The following is a 7,402-nucleotide window of genomic DNA, read 5'->3' on the forward strand; positions in this document are numbered from 1 at the left end:
GAATAGTGGGGAACCCCACTCTTTATAAGATGCCACGGTCCCTCCTGGTAACTTCATTATTGTTTTCTCCTTAAGGAGGAACGCAAGCTCTATCTGACTCTCCTCAGCACGACTTGAACCACAAAGGGAGGGAACGTAGCATCTTATGAAGAGTGGGGTTCCCCACTATTCACCACACTCCCTGTCTGTCTCCATAATCTAGCATGGGTAAGATGGCTCAGTCAGATGACCATCCTACCCATGCTAGATTATGGAGATGTAATTTATAGATCGGCAGGTAAGGGTGCTCTCGAGCGGCTAGATGTTCTTTACCATTCGGCCATTAGATTTGCCACCAATGCTCCTTATAGGACACATCACTGAACTCTATACTTTGCTATAAACTGGTCATCTCTGTATACCCGTCGCAAGACCCACTGGTTGATGCTTATTTATAAAACCCTTTTAGGCCTTATTCCCCCCGATCTGAGATATCTACTGCAGTCCTCATCCTCTACATACAACACCTGTTCTGACAGTCACATTCTGTTAAATGTCCCCAAAGCACACACATCCCCGTGGCGCTTGTCTTTTCAGTTCGCTGCAGCTAGCAATGGTAACGAACTGCAACAAACCCTCAAACTGGACAGTTTTATCTCAATCTTTTCATTCAAAGACTCAATCAAGGACACTCTTGCTGACAGTTGTGGCTGCTTTGCGTGATGTATTGTTGTCTCTACCTTCTTGCCCTTTGTGCTGTTGTCTGTGCCCAATAATGTTTGTACCATGGTGTGCTGCTGCCATGTTGTGTTGCTACCATGTTATTGTCATGTTGTGTTGCTGCTATGCTGTGTTGTCAATGTTGCTGCCTTGCTATGTTGTTGTCTTAGGTCCCACTTTATATAATGTTGTGTTGTCTCTCTTGTCGTTAAGTGTCTTTTTGCCCTATCGCTGTTCTTGCCATAATATGGACTAGGTATTTTACCAAATAGGTCTATCTTCTGTATACCACCCCTACTTTGTCACAACACAAGTGATTGGCTCAAACGCATTTAGAAGGTAAGAAATTCCACAAATGAACTTTTAACAAGGCACACATGTTAATTGAAATGCATTCCAGGTGAATACCTCATGAAGCTGGTGGAGAGAATGCCAAGAGTGTGCAAAGCTGTCATCAAGGAAAAGGGTGACTACTTTGAAGAATCTCAAATATAAAATACATTTTGATTTGTTTCACACTTTTCTGGTTACTACATGATTCCATATGTATTCTTTCATAGTTTTGATCTCTTCACTATTATTCTACAATGTAGAAAATAGCACAAATTAAGAAAAAACCTTGAATGAGTAGGTGTGTCCAAACTTTTGACTGGTACTGTATACCATACAAGAATACAAGGCTAAATAACAATAGAATAAACATCATAATTTACTAATAAAAATACATTTTTAAAAAACAGACGCAATAAAGATGACAAACAAACAAACAGACAGACAAAACAACAACAATAAAAAATCAATAAAAGACCACTAATCAGTATACAGATCATAGACAAGCATCAGACTACACAGAGGTCAAGTATGCCAAAAGTGTACTAATAGCCTACATAGAGATCATTCTAAAGAAGCTGAATAGTGCCAGGCCAGCCAAGATAACCCTGAAATTAAAATGTTGGCTTTATTTTGTCCAAGGTAGTTTAAGAAGAGGTCCCACATCTCAAAGAACTGATAAGGCTTATTTTTCAACGCTGTAGAGAAAGCCTCATTGGGAATTAAATCACCTTTGTTCCCATTGACCTCATGATGGGGACCTTATCAGATAGCCACAGCAGAGGAATACATTTTCGTGCACAATGTAGTAATGTGTAAAAAAAAAAAAAGATGTGCATAACGAAATCTATGAGGCAACTCACCTCTAGTTCCAGAAACATTTTGATCCAAATCTTAAATCGATATGCCACAAGCTCTGAACAGAGAAGAAAAATGTGGAAGCTGAAAGTACCAAATTAGATAATTCTCCTCAAGGATACTTTTCAGCGTCATCAAAACAGATACACAACTTAAGGACTGTGTCCAGTACCAAATTCTCACGAGTGCAGCCAAAAAGTTGGACTTAACGATGTCCTCCAGTAAAGAAAATACACTAAAGGGTAAAAAAGATATATATGTTTTGAGCCAAATAGTGTTTTTTAGACACAACTGACAACTTCATAGAGTAGGCCATTCAAGAAGTTGGTTTGACGGGAAGTCGTGATGTCATCGGCCTCCAAACCTAGCATGTGGGTGCCTTAAGGCTCAGAGAGTGAACGAAGGGATGGCTGAAGATATGAGGGGGACTGACATGTAGTATATCTAAGTTAAATACAGATGGTTTTGCAGTTCTGGATCATAGTGATCGTGTCCATCTTAAATAGTTGTAGACTCACAATAAAACTGTCTAGTGCCCTGAAAATGATGGTAGGTTTTGATATTCAGTCACGGGGACAATGGGACACATGTCAACTTGGATCTAATTTACATTGACGGATGTGATGCAGAAGAATGACTGTGATCTGCCTACATTGCTGTCTAATCTATCTCCACTCCAGGAGGCACCTCTGGCAGATCATCAACATTACTTTGATAAGACAACTGATTACAATGGGGTATTTTTGATGCGTGCAACACCTTACTTCATGTCTATCCAAATACATTGTTTTGCAACATTTACACCCCTATTTCTATTCTATTCAATCATTTAGACACCGTTCACTACACACACAAAGATATTTTGGTAATTATCTGATCAAACCTCTACAGCCAGAGTATTAGATGTTGTCACGTTATATGAATACCCTCCATCATGGTTGACACTCTTTGACATCACTATATAGTACACATAGTTCCCATTGTGAAATACGTCGGTTTTTTTTTTGCATTTTATTGTCTGGGTTGGCAGCTTTGGCTTCTCGTGCAATTGGGACCTGGGCTGTCAAATAGATTGCTTTGGAGCCATCGTCTCTACTGTTACAGGCGGCTCAAGTAGAGTGGTGCAACAAGGTTAAATTGCTTTAAAATCAAAGTGTGGAAGTACTGTTCAGACGATAGGATCACAAACCGGAGGATCGATGAAGAGTTATTAAGATCACAGAATCAATAGCCGCGACATAAAAGCTGAATCATTACATTGATGTCTTTTCTTTCAGAGTGGCAACAAAAAGGGCTAGCGCTGAGGAGATTATGGAGTTCAAAGGAAATGTCGGACGTCCTTGGTGTGCGATGGAACGGCTCTCCTCCCTTGGGGAAATAAGTATCATGGTTTCAGTCATACCTGAATTTCAGCCTACTGCAAATTAACTGAGCATAGTGGTTGCTGATACAAATGTTCTTTAATCCTATACAGCCCATTGTACCTTCAAAATACTATAACAAAATAATAACATTGCAAATGTTCCTCCAAATTATAGTATAATACCATTTAATGCCTGTGTGTAAGTTATCTGAATACATGCAGGTAACTATCTATAACGGCATTGTAATAACTCAAGAGGTTGGAAAACGAGCATATTCTCTAGCAAAACTGTAAGCTATAGTTATGTGCTATGAACAGTAATTACAGTAATTGCAGAGAAGAGCACATTAGACATGTAACCTGAGTTACAGTCAACCTCTGTATGTTAATAGAAACACCTACTGACAGCTTAGAATTTGATTGCGTTGGAAATCTATCAAGTGTGAAAGGGGAGACCAGTACCTATCACCGTAGCCTCGGGTAAGAAACACAGTAACACAGTAATAACTTGCAGCACGGTATGGTGTCGGAGAGAATAGTAGATGAGTTGCAGGCAATGTTTACTGAGATTTATGAGAGGTGTATGAGACTCTCGTAAACTTCTATGTGACGCTCCTAATTGTAACAGCGCTGAGTGTGTCTTCCCTCCAGTCCAGAGGTGTGTGAAGTGTTGCTGCAGGTTGGTGGGAGTGTTGACAGGCGTTCCTGCAGTTAGACTTACGCCGTGGCACTGAAGATGATCCACAGCTCCCCTGGGTGTTGTTACCCAGAGTTCACCTGAACTGACACTGGACACTGATTTACATCCAGCATCGTTTTACACAACATCGCTTCTGACACCACTACACAACTACCACTACTGCTTTCTTTTTTGTTTACTGCTGATGTGCTATTTTTTATATTGGATTTGGACATACATACAGTGTACAAAACATTATGAAAACCTGCTCCTTCCATGACATAGACTGACCAGGTGAATCGAGGTGAAAGCTATGCTCCCTTATTGATGTCACGTGTTCAATCCACTTCAATCAGTGTAGATGGAGGGGAGGAGACAGGGGTTCAAGAAGGATTTGTAATCCTTGAGATAATTGAGACATGGATCATGTAAGTGTGCCATTCAGAGGTTGAATGGGCAAGGCAAAAAATGTGAGTTCATTTAAACGAGGTATGTTAGTAGGTGCCAGGTGTTGTGACTTTACGTTCAACAATCTGATGACTGTTATTTATCGAATCAACTAAATATGTTTAATTGTTTCCCATTTAAATTAATTATGTAACAATTAACTGATTAGGAATTTGAGGCACCACGAGAGCGGTTGTTTCAAGAGTTACCATCTCCCAAATAAACTCTAAAGGTCTTTACCTATTACATCCATAAAACAGTCAACGTATTAATTATAACCTCTTATCATATCATCATTCTGAACAGCCGTAACCTTCTTGGATCTGCAAATACCCCAGCCTTACTCATGATTAAGTTCTGCACAAATTGGTTTAATTATTTATATACTAGCTAACTAAATAATAACACAGAATAAACATACACACTTAATACATGAGAAAAAGGTCCCTAGCAAAAGGACACAACATATGGCTGCTTGTTACATAAACGACATGGAGAGGGAGAGAGAAAAAGAGAGACACTTATCGTTGATGCATTTTAGAAACTATTCTCACAGTGATCATGTACTTTGCACATGAACCGCCCCCCGTTTGAAGTAAGAAATCATGAATGTATTTAACGTTACGTGTGAATGCCTTCATTCGCCTTTTATCTATGTCGGAACCAGCCCTCCTTAGGAAGGTTGTTGGCCTTTCAGTGTCACGCTTGTATGGCTCTGATTGTCCGAAAGAGGTCTCCCCTTTCCTGTCTTCGACTGTTGTTCACTCTGGAAGATGCTCCTTGGAAGATAGCTAGCCAGCTGTGTTGACGGTTCCCATTGGTGATGAGAGTAGTAGGATACGGTGATTTGAGAATAGTAGGATGGTGCCATTTAAATTCGCTTTTCTAGATATTTGACTCAGAACAGCTAATCAGCTGTACTAGTGATTTTCCGAGAGGGGAGTTTTCTCCTCTATCCATCTTGTGTTGATAGTCAGAGTTTGAACCACTTTACACGCGCAGCTGCAGCCTGGCGATGTTCTGGTCTAATCTGGGAGGTGTTTTTATTTTATTTATAAGGGAATGGTTCTGTCAGTCTGACACGCTCCCTGACCACGGGGCGTGGCTACTTACTGTGTAAAGTTTATAGGAGATAGATTATCTTATGGTTCCTAAAATCACATTCCTATCTTAATAAAAAATATTTTCAGAATTTTACAAATTTCATATACTATGGTAAGGATGGAAACTTGACAGATAAAGGGGATATACTTTCCAAGTTACAGTATTTCCTTTATAACCTTTTTAATGATATCACAAAATAAAAAACAATATGACATTAGATTTCTATATATCATCTACAACCATTCCCCACATTCTTATGATAGCAGTATTGTTCCAGTATTCACTTTTTGATCATGTTAGAGTTTCAGTGGGATAAGGCTGTTCATACTGGAGGGGAAAATAGTCCACTTCTCCTGTAATTTACAAGAGGGCTTGAACTGTCAGCCCCCCAGCAGCTCCCTCCTCCCCTCTTCTGTGGGTGAGAGGAGGTCTGATTACTGTCATCCATTGCCAAGCTGATCTGACCCATTGGAGCCTCAAAGGACAGACATGACACAGGTGCACCAGTTTGTGTCAAGAACTGCAATGCTGCTGGGTTTTCAACCTCAACAGTTTCCAGTGTGTATCAAGAATGGTCCACCACCCAAAGGACATCCAGCCAACTTGACACAACTGTGGGAAGCACTGGAGTCAACATGGGCCAGCATCCCTGTGGAACGCTTTCGACACCTTGTAGAGTTCATGCCCTGATGAATTGAAGCTGTTCTGAGGGAAATAGGCGGTATTAATATTAGGAAGGTGTTCCTAATGTTTTGTAACCTCAGTGTATATTATACATTGAGTCATACACAATACATTACATAACTTGTGCAGAAGGGGAAGAGGATAGGTTGATTGAGCAGGTTGCTTACGGCAACAAGTTACTGTTGGTGGTGAAAAACTACATGATCCTATGCCAGATAACGAGTGGCCTACAGGGCAAACAGAGCTGTGAGAATACTAACTGCATACAGCTACTGCTGTTAGCATTCTAACATGACAGCATCTCCTTCACATAATTATGGTGGAATGGATATTGATGTTGATGTTAAGATTTGTGTAAGATAATCATATCCATTTGTTCAGTTTCGTTTAATTCTAGTCAAGTAGTCATCGAAAACTAAAGAAAGGTTCACTTGCCAGTGGGGAAACACATAGGCCATGTGCCCATCCTTAGAATACAAATGCTTCCATTTGCAATGAAGCTTTGTTTATTTTCAATGGTTCATTAGATCCCAGCGGTTCCAGTAGGTGTAGATAAAATGGTCAGATGTGAAATGAGACAGGGTATGACAACGTCATTGGATCATTAACCAAGTCCTCATTGGAAAGACATGATTGCAGAGTTTTTGGTGTGATATCGGTGTCAGCGTTTAGTACAGATAGTATTTGGATGGATGGACATCCCTGTGAGCCAACCTTGGACTCGGTTACACTGTGGCTTCAGAAAGTATTCACACCCATTGACTTATTCCACATTTTTTGTTACATTTTTTTATTTAAAATTGATTAACTTGAGATTGTGTGTCACTGGCCTACATTCAATACCACATAATGTCAAAGTGGAATTATGTTTTTCAATGTTTTCACAAATTCATTACAAATGAAAAGTTGAAATGTCTTGGGTCAATAAGCATTCAACCCCTTTGTTAAGGCAAGCCTAAATAAGTTGCATGAACTCCCTCTGTGTGCAATAATAGTGTTTAACATGATTTTTTAATGACTACCTCATCTCTGTACCCCACACATACAATTACCTCTCAATCGAGCCGTGAATTTCAAACACAGATTCAACCACAAAGACCAGGTTTTCAAATGCCTCGCATAGAAAGTGATCTATTGTCAGATGGGTAAATATAATAAAAAGCAGACATTGAATACCCCTTTGAACATAGGGAAGTCATAGGGAAGTCATTAATTTCACTTCGGATGGTGTAATAATA

The sequence above is a fragment of the Oncorhynchus mykiss genome, chromosome 25 (genome assembly GCF_057628025.1).
Source record: "Oncorhynchus mykiss isolate SJ-2025 chromosome 25, ASM5762802v1, whole genome shotgun sequence".
Lineage (NCBI taxonomy): Eukaryota > Metazoa > Chordata > Actinopteri > Salmoniformes > Salmonidae > Oncorhynchus > Oncorhynchus mykiss.